This window comes from Hirundo rustica, chromosome 1 (assembly GCF_015227805.2).
Source record: "Hirundo rustica isolate bHirRus1 chromosome 1, bHirRus1.pri.v3, whole genome shotgun sequence".
NCBI classification, from domain to species: domain Eukaryota; kingdom Metazoa; phylum Chordata; class Aves; order Passeriformes; family Hirundinidae; genus Hirundo; species Hirundo rustica.
The window spans coordinates 55,600,370-55,615,473 of record NC_053450.1 but is presented as its reverse complement, the minus strand read 5'-3'; the positions used below and the strand labels follow the sequence as shown (position 1 = coordinate 55,615,473).

Sequence of the window (15,104 nt, the reverse complement as noted above, 5' to 3'; positions counted from 1 at the left end):
ATGGGAAATTTTCAGGCTCAATATCTTATTGAAATCTGGAATATAAATTAAAATATAAGAAAATAATAAATAAAGCAACATGAAATACAGCAAAGCTCTAGTGGCAATTTCCACATGAGCAGTAATTTTTGCACTTGTGGGATTAAAAGAAATAACTGATGTACCCAGGAGCCTCATGAAAAAGACCTACAAAATCCATTAATTGAGGAAATTAAATAATTTAATTATGTAGAATTTGTTTTCTAAGACACTTGAAGTTATTAGTAGATTGATGATTAAAATGTCCCCCTACATTTACTAGTGCAATGTTCCCAAAGAAGGTTTATTGTATTTAAAGTTACCAATGTTATTCAGGCAAGTTGCAATGCAACAGGCCTGGTTTATTATTTCAATCTACACAGTTGCTAAATGTGGCATAAAGCAAAAGGTGTGGGGAAGGAGGGCAAAATTAAACAGACAGAAAAAAAAAAAAACCCCAACAATTGTTCTGTTAGTGAGTGATTTCAAATCAGTTCTAAGTAAAAGATTTTCAGTTTGTGATTAAGAAGCTGAGAAGTGGAAAATTGTTTGGAGTAAGCAAATATATAGTTATTTTTTATTACTTTTGTCACATCCATCTTGACACAACCCAGACTAACTGTTGATTACGCCACACTCTCAATCTAAAACTATATAGTACCCCTCAATAAATCTTGTTGCCCATGACAAAATTATGTGGTTCATAGCACATTTTTCAACAGATATCTTCAGTTTTGCTGTTCCACATCTTGTTACCTCAGCACTGTTACTGCAAATTACATTTGTTAAGGGGGAACAACAACTGATGCCAGCCCCATTGTTTTCACTAGGTTGCAAAATTCCAAGTGTCCCATCCTCTCTCTTTCTCTCAAAATCCACATGGTTTTTATGGAACTTAACAGCTCCGTTTGAGGGATTTTTTTCAAAATAAATTCTTAATAAGTGAAGAGCATAACTCATAGCCTCTCTTCACATGTAAAGAACTACTTTTACCATACCCTGGTTTCTCTTCCTTTTCATTCACCTCGGTTTTTTGATTGGCCTCCTATCCTACACACAAATACTTTTGAGACAGAATAGAGTAATCAAAGTCCACTAAGGAACCAACACTTATTTTTTAAATATATATAATCCATTGACTTTATAGGCCTAAATAATTTAAGCCCATTACTGTCCATAGGATATGAGTTCTGTCTTATATAAACTAGGGAATTAAGCCTTTGTCTGTTGAGTTACTATGGCAACTTCATGGACTTCCCAGTTTCTGTTGACTTGCAATGAATTAAAGTCAGAAACTCAGACAGACTCCTGAAAGAAGGCGAATTATGTGGATGAAGTTGCTTTAAAAAAGTGAGCTATACAGTAATTTCTTTTGTAAGAACTTATTTTGCATGGCAAATTATGATTTATTGAATCATGGTATCTCTGAAAGTTCATGGATATTCATACATTTATATGCATTGATGTTTTCCAATTGGCTCCACAGGAACCAAATAAAGTTCCATAGCCTGATGAAGGAAAGGAAAACTCTACAAAGCAAGAATGTTGATGTCCATGTCCAGAGCCAAGAAGTGGTTTGAAAAGTACCCACTCATTAATGTACTCTGAAATGCTAGTTCTTCAATACTAGCAATTTCCATGCAGCACTGTGAAGGTATTAACTTTAAAAGAAGTACACAAAGCCTTGCACATCACTTTTAATAAATGTATGTGTGCATCCATGAAGAGGTCTTCTATCTCCTGTCTTGAGATTTTATTAAAACATTACTCCCCAGAGGAAATTCCCCCATGTGTCTCACAAATTTAGTAATTAAAGCAGTGAGAGATGGGAATTACAATCCATGCTTTTTCTTCTTGCTGTTCTCCATGAGTTGCTGTTTGAATTTATAGAGACATATAAAAATTATCAATAAAAATTGGTAATTGTCATGGCAGAAATCATCCTGGTCATATTTTGCCAACTTAACACCTCTAATTTTTATAGGCAAGTTTCCAAGGTGACACATTGGTTATTATACTGTCTCTTTTACTCAAGAAAACCAATACAGATAACAGTATTAAATTAGTTGTATAGAGTAAATTGTACCTGTAATATATTTTTAAATTTCATTTCGTTTGGTATTGGTAGGTTTCACTTTTTTTTTTTTTTTTTTTTTTTTTTTTTTTTTTTTTTTTTTTTTTTTAGTTTACATTGTTACTGTAAAAATCTACATTGTTACTTTGTTTCTTTATCCAGAACTTTTTTCTCAGGAAATTAATATTTCACCTTTACTCATTTGCATCCTGGAGCTGTTAGCATCCTTAAACAAATATAATTTTTGAAAAAATTGGCTTTTTGCAACTTAATTCAACTCCCAAGACTTCTACATCCTGCATGGCAATATAGTTCTTCATGGCTCTTTAAATTTTCTCAGATAAGTTCTGCTTTCCAAACTCTGTTCCTTTCTTGACTGCACAGCTTCTTTGGGTAGTACATCTTGGGCCACTTCATTATCAAGGATGGATAGCAATAATTTCTATGGTTTTCTCAATCCTTTCCCTTACCATTTTTGCTCTGGAGACACTACTTTGACCATGCAGTGCACCACACTGATGTCACAGCACCAAAACTAGCTTTTGTTGGTTTAAATACTCTTTTGAAACAAGTGAGAGTACTTCATGCTTAACAGAGTTCTCTCCTGATTTCTCCCAGACATGTGTTTCTCTCATTGAATTTCAGTAAATTATAGATAATTCCGATGAAAGGACACAAAACCATTCTGTAAGTAATATTTCTGAAAAACTTCAATTGACCTATACTGGATGTATCTATAGATTTTAGCTTAGCATGGTTTTTAAAGCTGAGGGGAAAACTGAAACATGCAAAGGACTTTTCTGCTCTTTTCCAACGCCCTGCTCAACAGGGCTGTGCACTGACCAGGAGGGAAGTGGTCCTCTGAATGTCTCCTGCGGACTGAAAATCCCCCAGCTCAGACACTTGGTGCCCCTTTCTGATGCAGGCCTTACTCCATGTATAGCTCCTTTTTTTCCCTAATCCCTTTGTGAAAATGAAGTCTTCCATTTTAAACATCTGACTCTTCCAGTGTATCACTTCTTGTCACTTACCATTCACCATGATTCCTACACTATTAAAATCATTCTAGACAGGAATTACTTTCCTTCTGTTTCTCCCTGTCTCCTCCACTTGCATCTTGGCTTAAGAAGCTTCCTAAATTGAAACAAAATGTCAATGATGAAATGTAAATATGTTGAGTCTGATTATGTATTTCAATACTCTGAAAATAAATAAAGTCCTGCTCAGCTGGAAATACAAAAGCTACAAGGAATGTAAGAGCTCTTGAAATTGGGAAAATTACCCTCTGAATGACACACAGGGACTTTGGCTCAACAATATAATTTTTTACAATACACTTCTATGAAGTAAAATATCAAAAGAAATCTGCACGTAGAGGTCTGTTTGAGAGGTAACATTGAGCAGAGAAGCAACAGAGGGTCACACAGGTAGCAAGGGGAAAATGACACACAAAGATTTTAAAGAGGGAAAATATGCAATAAATCATTATTGCAGATGACCTAAAGCAGTGGGGAAAGAACTGATGGGTGAATAGGTAATTCATTAAACAGAGGTGCAAACAGGAGACATTTTAAATGAAGAAAGGGGAAAAAAAGCGGGGTGGTACATTCAGTGCCTCAGCTTCTCAGTAAGAAAGGAGTCTTCAATGTAGGCTAGAAAGAGGAAGAAACATGTTTTATTAAGGTAAAAAGTGGTTGAAAAAATGAAAGAAACAAAATAAAAGTTTTAAAAATCAGAACAAAAAAATATGGAGAAATTAAAACCAATAATTTTTTCCAGCTTAAAAGAGATCTGGGTGTCTGGCTTTCTTCTATCAAGAATACTAGTCCAGAACTTAAGTAATCTTGACAACTAACAATAACAATTAACAATTAACTGAATTAAAATCATCTGAATTTTGGGAGTTACTCTGAAGTCTTTAGCCATATTGAATTTTTCATCCAATTTTCCATGGCTATCACACTGTTTTATTTTTCTCTTTCTCCCTCTGAAACAAGGTAAAACTTGAAGAATGACCAGAATGTAAGGACCTGTAATGAAAGTGTGTTGAAAAGGCAGTATGTGTGGGTATTCAAGCCACCAAATAATTTTTCAAGGATTCTTTCCTACACAGACACTTCACAGAACCCACCCAACAACAGAGAAAAACCTGAACAATGACTTTTCGAAAGGCAAATTTCAACACATATTCTAGTGATGTTCATTACTTGCTTCTTAGTAGATTTTTAGTCAAAGACAATTAATAATTAATGATAATATCCAAAGATATCCTTTTTTGAGTCATTGTAAGGACTATGTTGAAGGACAATGGAAGTATAAACAGCATTTCCTCCCCTTTTATAGGAAGAGTTGCATGTACCAAGTAGCAAAGTAATAAAAGAAATTCTGTGGGTGAGCATGCAAGTAATGGACAAAAAAATATGCTCTGAGGTATCACAAGGCAACTTGACTGTGGAGAGTGAAGTCCCAGATACTATGCAACTTAGATTTTGTTTTTGCTCAACCTGATAGCATATCTTGATGTTATGTCAGAATATAAGGATGTCAGAAAGATCTATATTCACATATATCCTATAAAAGTGGTTTTGAGTCAAGAATTTTTGGAGAACTTAGTATCAATATCTGGAAACTTCCTTCCATTTTCACAATTTTCTTTATTTATGACTCTCATAAAACATTATTTCATTTTAAAAAAAAAAGTACAGTTTGCAGATCTGATGGGCTTTGTTGGACCCTATCTGGAAAATTTTATCCCACACCTAGAAACATGACAGAAAAGAAAAGGAATCCTTTTTGAAATAATTGGATAAGAAATAGATTGTACAACACCCTTTGTGTTGCCTGGGTGATCTAATGCTCTGCTCCTACACCATTATGAATAGCTCAGTGCCTAAAAATTCTTACAATATTTAATTGAATCAAATTAGGATCTAAATGATTTTTTTTTGTATATATATGAGAGGTTAGAAAATTATATCCACCTTTAATGCAATTCATAAAATGAGTGAAGAAAAGATACATTCTTGGTAGTAAAGTAGAACAATGAAATATTGAAATCAGAGGTAAGGGAAAGACAAGCCTCTGATCATTGAGACTTAAGCAAAACAGAAACAGATTTGATTCCATTCCATTGCAGGAATAAGGGAAGATTAATCAACTGAGTAGTAGATTAAGAGAATAAAAAGGCAAGGAAATCTATAAATATATATTATATTTTTAGAAATGTTGTCAGTTAGGTATTTTCTATCTCTATTTCTCACTATTCTGAAAATTATGCTACTCTTCAATGTGTTGTCTCTTTAAAAAGCCAGGCAAATCCTACCCTTTCCTATCTGATACAACTGTAAGACTCTCTGAGGCAGGTGCATTCTTTCAGCATTTTTCCAATTGATTTCCACAGTGGTGGTGCACAGATTTTTTCTGTCCATGAATTTAAATTATACTTTAAATTGAATAACTGAATTACATATCAAGACAGATTTTCTAGCTTATAATGAAAACTCTACATACTGTTAAAAGTAATTGCTCCTTGCTCTATTTACCTAACTTGTTTTATTAATAAACAGAGAACAAGCAAGTTAATGAATTTTTTTAAAAAATGGCCTTTTTTCCTATCCTTAGTGTGTGTGGTTTTGTTTTTGTTGTTGTTGTTTCTACAAATACATCTTGGTAAGTTTCCTCAAATATAAGCATTGAAATCTGATTTCATACTGGTTTTCCATTGACATACACCTGATGATTTCATGTCAGGGTGTTTCTGATTTGCCTCATTTTATATGGAAAATTACCTCTAAAATCAAACCCATAAGTCTAACATAAGTCAAATTCTAGCAAAGATCATCCTCTTAAATTAAATATCAAAGCTTCTTTTTATCTCATGTTTGGAGGAATTAAATCTCCTCCAAAACCATGGAAAAGGTGAGTTCACTGCACTATTAGCTTTAATGTATGCAAAGAATAATTATGAATTAAAGAGATTAAAAGAACCTAAATCCTAAAGAGAGTTTTGGGGCATTTCGTGAAGTGTCATCCTGAAAATTATTTGGCAAACATATTCAAGTGTGAATCACAGAATGTGGTCCTTTACATCATTATGCTGACAAGTGGTTCTCCAGTACTGAGTGGTATCCTGCAGAGCCAAAAATGTTCCAGTAGGATTTGCCCAGTGAATCAAACATCTTGTAATTGGATTTGCTACTTGCCTACAATAAAAAGCAAATGCCAGAAGGCACGAATTTGTTTTTACTGTGTACATGTGTTAGTCTTTTTAATCAGCAAAATATTTATGCTAAATACATGGGTTTCATTGTAATTTTCTGTAGTGCAAACTATCTTAGAAATAAATAATTGTCCCAGTTAAGGAAAGCTACAATTAAAACTAAACACTTGCTTATTTTTAGTGTAGACAGTGAAGTATACCTCAGCTACTGGTACTGGCGTAACTGAATCTTTTAACATCGCAGCATCTGTTTACCAAATCAATTTTTATATCAAAATAAAATTGCTGACGCTATTGAATAAATACAGAGAATGAACATAATTTTTCAGAAAGTTAAGTTCTAAGGTAAGCTTTTCAATTTTTTTTTTCTTTTTTCTTTTTTCTTTCTTTTTTTTTTTTTTTTTTCCGAAGCCTCTGGATTGAAGTAGCGTTTTGCTGTATGGCAGAATGTCTGTGAGAAAGAAGAAAATATAATCATTAATTTACCAGTGTTTAGACAAGAGACAGATATTCCTTCTGCTTCATTTTTCTTCCCTACAAAGAAAGTGAAGTAGGAATATCTCTATGTCTTGTCTGTGGAACTATTCATCAAATAACTTCATACCTCAGTTAATAACGTGTGGAAAAGATATGCTTCCAGAAGAACACAAGATGCCACATCAACCAGGGAGGAATCTCAGAGGTTTGCCTCTGGGGAAATCTACCTCATCTGTGTGTGTGTGTCAATGTGACATTCTTGGTGATACCTGCCAGTCCCTTTGGGGGAAGTCAGTAGGCTCCAAATGAAACAATTATTACTTTCTGATGTTGCAGATTTAATTTTATTATCTTAAAAACTGTAACATAAACACTCACAGAGGAAGTTTACAGAAACTTTAGCTTGCCTCTGGCTCAATCCCTATGCAGTGTTTACCTTAATCAGCACTTCCAAAGGTCACCTTTGTAGAGTAAAACTGTCTGATAGAGTCCTGCCCAACAGCAGTTTATCCTTGCACACACACACACACAATTTTGTTGGTGGGAATGGTGTGGGAGACTTTCTTTGTACCTAGAGTTTTTTAGGTGGATTGGGTCATCTTTTCCAGTTTTTTTTTCTAAAGAATCTCAGAAAAATTGCAATGACAAGACTTTGTTCTCCTGCCTTGGGCAGCACTGAAATGTTTGAGGCTGTGCTTCCAGCTCTATGTTATATGATTGATAACAGTGAGTGAAATAATGATTTTATGTTTTCATAATCATGTGTTTCAAAGATTCATGAGAATCTTTGTTCACAGGATCACAGCAGTGAATGGCAGCAAGCCCCTAAGCCAAACATAAAATGCTGCGCCACACACAGAAATATTGAGCTGGTCTCAGCTACATATATCTTCAGCAAACTTACAGGCCAGCAATCAATTAATCAGTTCTAAAAATACTGGTGGATCAGAGTTTAAAAAGGCAAGAGACTGGTTACATCATCATGCATGCTCACGGCCGTCAGGAAATAGGTACTGTGAAACCAGTTTTACATGCCAAAGTTCATACAGAAGAAAATACCATTAGTCATCGACTTTAATTAATTAAAGAGTTGTTTCTCAGTATTGGTTTACTCATGCCTATTGGTGATTAATATAGGGAATTTTCCACTAAGGAAATGAGAGCTATCAATGATACTGCAAAATGAGGTTGTAGAACATACAGAATATATGTCTATATATCCACATCCTCTGTAGAGTCTCCTTTGACTTGTGAGTTTAACAAGTGACAGCTCTGCTTCTCTCTTTTTTTACTCACTGTGGGAAATCTCATCCTTCACCTGGGCCCCCCTTCCCCTTATTTTAAACAAATCTGCTAGAGTTCAACTGTCATAAGTTGTCACAGGTTTTTAATGGAAAACATAGGTTTTCAAGTAATAAATATCACAATATGATGCTGCAAAAGATGTTTTGAATATCTAGTAGGGACAGAAGTCTAGCTACTGCTTGTCATGTTTTGAAGACTCAGAGTTTTGTTATCTAAAATAGCATTTGGGGTTTTTGTACAATGCAACAGATATTGTAGTGAAATATGGGGGATGTGTTAATATACCATGTTAATATATATAAAACACTAAGGATGACATGATTTCTAGTGAGTCTGCTCTACACTGATTAAAATACACAGCCTTAGAGGCACTAATCAACTAAAAAAATCCTTTCTCTAAGCTATTTTGTTCATGTATATCTGACAGATAATAACGCTGCTAATTCTATATAATAGTTTGAAGGCCTTCCTTAATGGCACAATGGTATATTTTCAAAATGAAGAAAATAATGTGCCAATTAGAATGAAATGAAATGAAACTTAAATACATTCATAACATCTAAGTAATTGCTTTTCCTGTAAGTGAAGCTTTGGGTGTCTGGTAGAACCATAATGTGTTAATATGCACTACCAGTCAACATAATTTGGTCAAATGTAACATCAAGATGTGCATTAAAGAAAACAACTCTCAAGGTTAAGTAGTAGATTTTAAAGTAGCTAGTTGTGCAGCAGACTAGAAAGACAATTGTTGACATACTTCTAATTAATTGACTGAAGTGAATATTACATTTAGATGTTAGTTCTGATAAGAAAAATATAATTAAATTCAGAATACTTCATAGATATTGCAGTCCAAATGTATTTTAAAAAGAAAAATATGTGAAAGACCAGAAAGTCAAAATAGACTACATTAAAATATTTAGATTCAATAAAAATAATGGATAAACTAGACAGCCTTAAAGAAAAGAAATCAAGCAGATAAATACAAGATGAGAGGCTTGTGGAAAAGGTACCTTGAGCTACAGCAGGACTGGTGTCAATTTTACCTAGTCACAAAAATCAATTAGTCACTCAGTCAATCGCACAATATGTATGTATGGTAAATAGTAACTGTGATTGCACTTAGTAAAAAATTAAGCTCAAATTACAAAATAAATGGTAAATTTTAGTCCTTTCTCTTTGCTGCTGCTTTATGATAAGTTTAGTTAAACACTACTGTCATGATAGTGACTTCCAGCACATTTGGGGTCAGATAGGCCATATTTATTCCTCAGGAGTTTAGCATGCCTTCTTTTAGTGTCTCCAAATAAGATAGTCAAAATAAAAGAATGGAAAAATTACTTTAAAAAAATCTTGATATTGATTGCGAAAGACCAAATCACAGATGAAATACATGAAAAGGATAATGCAGAGCTTTAAAAACTTTTGGAGTTTTTTACTCCAAAACGGAATAAATTTCTATCCTATTCTATCTGAAATTCAGCAATGGTAGGAAGTAGCAAGAATAGAATCAAGCCAAATACTTTGCACACATTTTATCATTGTTCTGTAAAGATTATAAACCCCAAAAAAGCAAACAACCAAACCAAAAAAGAAAAAGCATTAATTAAAATAATTGAGATATATTTTATTTATACTAATAAATGTATTATGTATAGGGATGGATACTAATATTATATATTACTAATTTTCTGAGAATTCAGAAGTAGTATAGTCTAGGTGTCTAACATATTGTGCGTGACCTAAACTCGTCAATGAAAATGAGTCTATACCTAGTGTTGTCTGGAAAGAAGATAGAGCAGTAGCACTTCTAATACACTAGCATCTTCAGTATCCAACTACATTTAATGCAATTGGGATGAATAGCCATTAGACACAGAACAAATGGACAAGTCTGTACTGGAGAAATATGAGGGTTTTGATTCCTTTAAGCTTTTTATGGCATGGTAATCTGCTGGGGTTAGTTACACATACCCTTTCTTCTTTATCTTATTAAGTGAAAATTAAATATAGCAACATACAAGGGAGACACATTTCACTACAATCATAATAACACCGATGTATAAGACAGAACATGCAACTGAAACAACATCATGTTAAGGCTGTTCTTGAGATAAGAAATGTTTCAGAAGCTGCATATTAATGAATCAGATTGGCTTACATGAATTATTCCTCTTGTTGTTTGCTTGATGTTATTAAATCAAGCAAAGACAACACCAAATTCTGCAAAAGAAATGTCTTTCAGTCTGCTTTTTTGTTGTTTTTTTCCTTTTTTTTTTCTTTTTCTGAGTACCTTCAGGGACAGAGAGAATTGTTTTTCTCAGGAGTCGCTCTTTAAAAATTATGCTATAGATAGGACCAACCCTGTACAGGAGTGGTCTTAATGGTCTTTAACTTACGAGTATCTACCGCAACCCTTGTTACCCTTTCAGTGTTTTGCTACCTCCTAACTAAAAGGCTAAACTTAGATCAAATTATGGGTCTTTTGTTACAAAATTAAATTGTTTGTTCCTTATTCTTCAAGTAACAAAACTGGAACATAATTTTTCACCACCTGCACTCTAATCTGCTGTTTGGATTTTTTTTAATGCATTAGAAAGCATTTCTAAATAAAACAAACAGAAAATTTGTCTCCGGCTTTAGTCTTTTCTCCACCAGCAAATATGTAACTTCACTGTATCCCAGAAGCAGGATTGTTTAGATCTCTGCTTCTTTATACTGGTTTTCTTGCAATGCTAGGTAGTAGCACATATTATTTTGTAATGTAATTACATAATCATCATTGAAAAGAAAACAAATAAAACAAAGGGAACTCAGAACAAAATCAGACTACTAGCACACCTAAAATAACATCCAGTTTCAAACGGAGACAGGATGCCACTTGGTGAAGATTCCAAAACAAACTTGAGAAAGGACTCATCAGCTTTGTTCCAAGAAGGTGAATCTGTTTCTAGTCTACCAGAAACTCATGGTTTACATTGGGTGTGAGAGAAAGATGCTGTTCTATAAGCTTTAAAAGCTGTAACCCACTTATTACAACTGCAATGGATATTCTTGTTACTCTGGTCTGAGTATTAGTCTTTATTATTGCAACTCACTGCATGTGAGAAAATTTGGAGACATACTTCCAAAGGGACAAGAGCAGAACAATGGTTCCTATTTCTTTTTTCCCCTTGGGAAATTTATAGTGTTAGATCATTTGCTCATGTCTGAAAACATATTTGTCTTTTTTGTCTTTTTTTTAATGAGGAAATTATTCTATCAAAAATTATTTATTTGTGCATTTTACTACTGCTCCCAAAAGCTCAGTGCTTTTACTAATCCTCCCTTCTGCTGCATACTATAATTATAACACAGAGTACAAGGTCATTTCATCTACAAAGACTGTGGAAAATGAGTGTAAAACAAGAGACAGCTGACAGATAGGGAAAGACAGGAAAGTACGAGGGAATAATGAGGCAAAACTAGACATGGTGATAGGCAGCAGTCTCAGCACAGAATCATCTTAAAGAGTGTGGGCCCTTTTATATTTCTTTTTCTTTTAAGTAGGTAATACTGAAGTTTAAATTTTTAAAGAAAAGACTAGAAAACGATGAGGGAATAAGAAACTAGTTTCTGGATATTTTACAAGACTCACTTCTGAGACTGAGCTACAATCACTGGAAAAGAAAGAAGGTGATTGTTTTTCAAGGGAAAAATTGGATCATAAAAAATGGCAACATGTGCTGGCCAGGGACTGGAGGCAGTGTCTCAATGCCAAATGAGTAGGAAGATGTGAGAAGCAAATAGACTTTGAAAGGTCCTGAAAGTAAAGGCAAATTGAGAATGTTTGCTATAGCAGAGGAGAGAAAAACAGAAATACATATAGATCTCAATTCTATTAAATAGCTTTGTTTTTAAAAGGAATTTGCCTACCATTTGTATTTTAAAGTCTTTTATACACTAACAGTGTGTGCAGCATATCAGAATCTAAAAATAGTTACTTGCTCCAAATTGTCTGAGATGTGATGGCTAACTCCATGTAACACAGGTTATTAACATAAATTAGTAAAAAGGAAATGCAAAATGCTCCAAAACATTAATTGCACACTTAATGCTGTTCATATGTAACTACTGAGCACATTGCAAGAAGGTGGCCAACAGCAGACCACATTCTGCATCCTTACTATGCTGTTGCCTATACACGATGTCTTCAGATGAGTTTGATAATGCCTGTTTGTTTGACATTCACTCTACATGAAATACTGTCCCACAAGTCCCCGAGATATTTGTTGAATAAGGTGAATGATGCTGGAACAAGCAACCAAAAGAACAACAAAAGCCTAGGAAGAAGTATTTGCTATCACAGGTACTGAACACCTCTCTTCACATATAAACAGTGATTTGTATACATTTTTCTATGATTCCTCAGAAAGGTCTCCTTGACTGTTCAGTTTTTCTTGTTTGAGTAGTCTGCTCTTCGGTATGTGCAGGAATAAAATGAATGTTCCTTTACAAGGTTACTTTGTGTGCAGGTTACTGCTCAGTATTAAGTGTACCTGTAGCATAGAGGCTCTCCAAGGTCTTTAGGCCTTCTAAACCTCACTCAAGCCTTATTTCAGAGCCAAGTTGAGCTTTGTTAGACTTTTTTTCCATGTCACAAATATTATTCTTGCAGCTATAGGAAAATAAGAGTTTTCTACAGGAAACTGAAACTAGAGGGTACCCAAGTCACATTCCTTCTATTCAAATAGTGTCTTGCATTGTTACAGCTTTACAGTCAAAACCCACAAAATGTGAAGAAAATGGAATGTACACTTTAGTCTCTGTGGTTCTATTTGACTTTCATATTAGAACTCCTCTCTGTCTTTCGATCTCTGCAGATTACATTTTAACAAACTGTTGCCCAACATCATATAAAGTTGTTGGAAGGAAATAAATAGTTTTCTGTATTATCTCTCTGTCTTTTTAAGCAATTATGGCATTTCCCTTTGGATAAGGATGGTTATTTAAAATATTAATACTTAAATAATGAATTTAAAATACACAGATTCATATTTTATCTTGGACAACTAAAATACTTACGGATTTTCCAGGTCTAAGATAAATGCATACAAATATTTTATTCAGTGTTTTTCAAACTGACTAGCATGTTACAAATACATAAACCAGATTTCTCCTTCATAGGAAATTTTATTCTTCAATGCTAAAGCCTTGAAAAGAATGGCTAATGCCATTTCCAAATGGGTTTTAAGACTTGAAATGCTTATAGTAGATATTTTTTAAATTTTTATTTTTACCCCACAGAAGATGGCTATTCTTAATTGAGCATAGAATTGTATTTAAAATTTCATTCATTGTTCCAATAATCACAGAAAAGACAATAATAGCTTACAGTTTGTGAAAAACCTTCATTTTCTGAAAGTATACTTAGTGGAAATAAATTAGCTACAGAAACCTACAGCTTTCAAGATACATCTGCCCATTGTAAATTTAATTGTAGAAAATAATGTCAGAGGTGGCAAGATCTGCTAAGACAAATTCTATTCACAGAATCACAGAATCATAGAATCACAGAGTCACAGAATATGTTGCGTTGGAAGGGACCCACAAGAAGCACTGAGTTCAACTTTTAGCCCTGCACAGAACCACCCCTAAGAGTAACACCATGTCCCCAAGATCATTGTCCAAATGCTTCTTGAACCCTGTCTACGGGCTTGGTGCTCTAACCACTCCCCTGAGGAGCCTGTTCCAGTTTCCAAACACTCTCTGGGTTAAAAGCAATTTCATAATATCCAACCTAAGCCTACTCTACCCAGGGAATTTCAGGCCATTCCCTGGGATCATGTCACTGGTCACCACAGAGAAGAGATCAGTCCCTGTCCCTCCCCTTTCCCTCACAAGGAAGTTGTAGACTGCAATTAAGTATCCTCTGAGTCTCCTCTTCTCCAGGCTGAGCAGACCAAGTGACCTCAGTCTCTCCTCATACAGCTTCCTCTCAAGGCCCTTCACCATCCTTGTGACCCTTTTTCAGATGATCTCTAATAGTTTAATGCCTTTCCTATATTGTGGCACCCCAAACTGCACACAATATTCAAGGTGAGGCTGTGCCAGTGCTGAGCAGAGCAGGACAATCCCCTCCCTTGCCCATCTGGCAATGCTGTGCCTGATGCCCCCCAGGACAGGGTTGGCCCTCCTGGCTGCCAGGACACTGCTGACTCACGTTCAACCTGCCATTGACCAGGACCCTCAGCTGCCTTTCTGTGGCACAGTTTTTCCACAATGTATATCCAGAGTTGCCTCATCCCAGGTGCAGAATCAGGCACTTTCTTTTTTTGAACTTCATACAATTAGTGATTGCCTAGCCCCCTAATTTTTTGAGCTTTCTCTGTAAGGTCTCCCGGCCTCCAAAGGCTTCTCCCGGTTTTGTATCTTTGTGTACTTGCTTAATACTCCTTCCAGACCTGCATGAAAGTCATGAAGATGTTGAAGCATACAGGGCTGAGCATGGAGCCCTGTGAAATACCACTAGAGACAGGTTCCCAGTTTGATCTCACCCTATTCACTGTAACTTTGTGTTCAACCTGTGATCAAGTTGCTCACCCAACACATGATGTGTTTATCCAGCTGTGTGCTGAAAATTTTGTCTAGAAGGATCCTGTGAAAGTATTGAAAGATTTGTTGAAATCCAAACAGATTACATCAACAAGCTTCCACTGATCAACTAGGCAGGATATCATGTCATAAAAGGAAATCCTATTTGATAAGCAGCACTTTCCTCTCATAAAGCCAAGCTGGTTGTGACCAATTACCATGTTGTCCTCCAGGTGTTTTTCAATACCTCCCAGAATAACTTTCTCCATAACTTGATGAGGCACTGATGTGAGACTGACAGTCCTCTAGTCTCTGGGGTTCTTGTTTGTGCCCTTCTTAAAAATGGGACAACATTCACCAGCTTCCAGTCAGCTGGAATCTCTCTGGATTCCCAAGACCACTCAAAAATCATAAAGAGATGTTTTCAATGACATCAGC

The 15,104-nt window shown here is 35.0% G+C and overlaps 1 protein-coding gene across 3 annotated transcripts in view; it reads left to right on the top strand.

Moving 5' to 3' along the window:
- The window catches only part of CDH19 (cadherin 19), a 115,851-nt gene that overhangs the window by 62,341 nt on the left and 38,406 nt on the right, over positions 1-15,104 (top strand). The gene's annotated exons all lie outside the window — the stretch shown is intronic.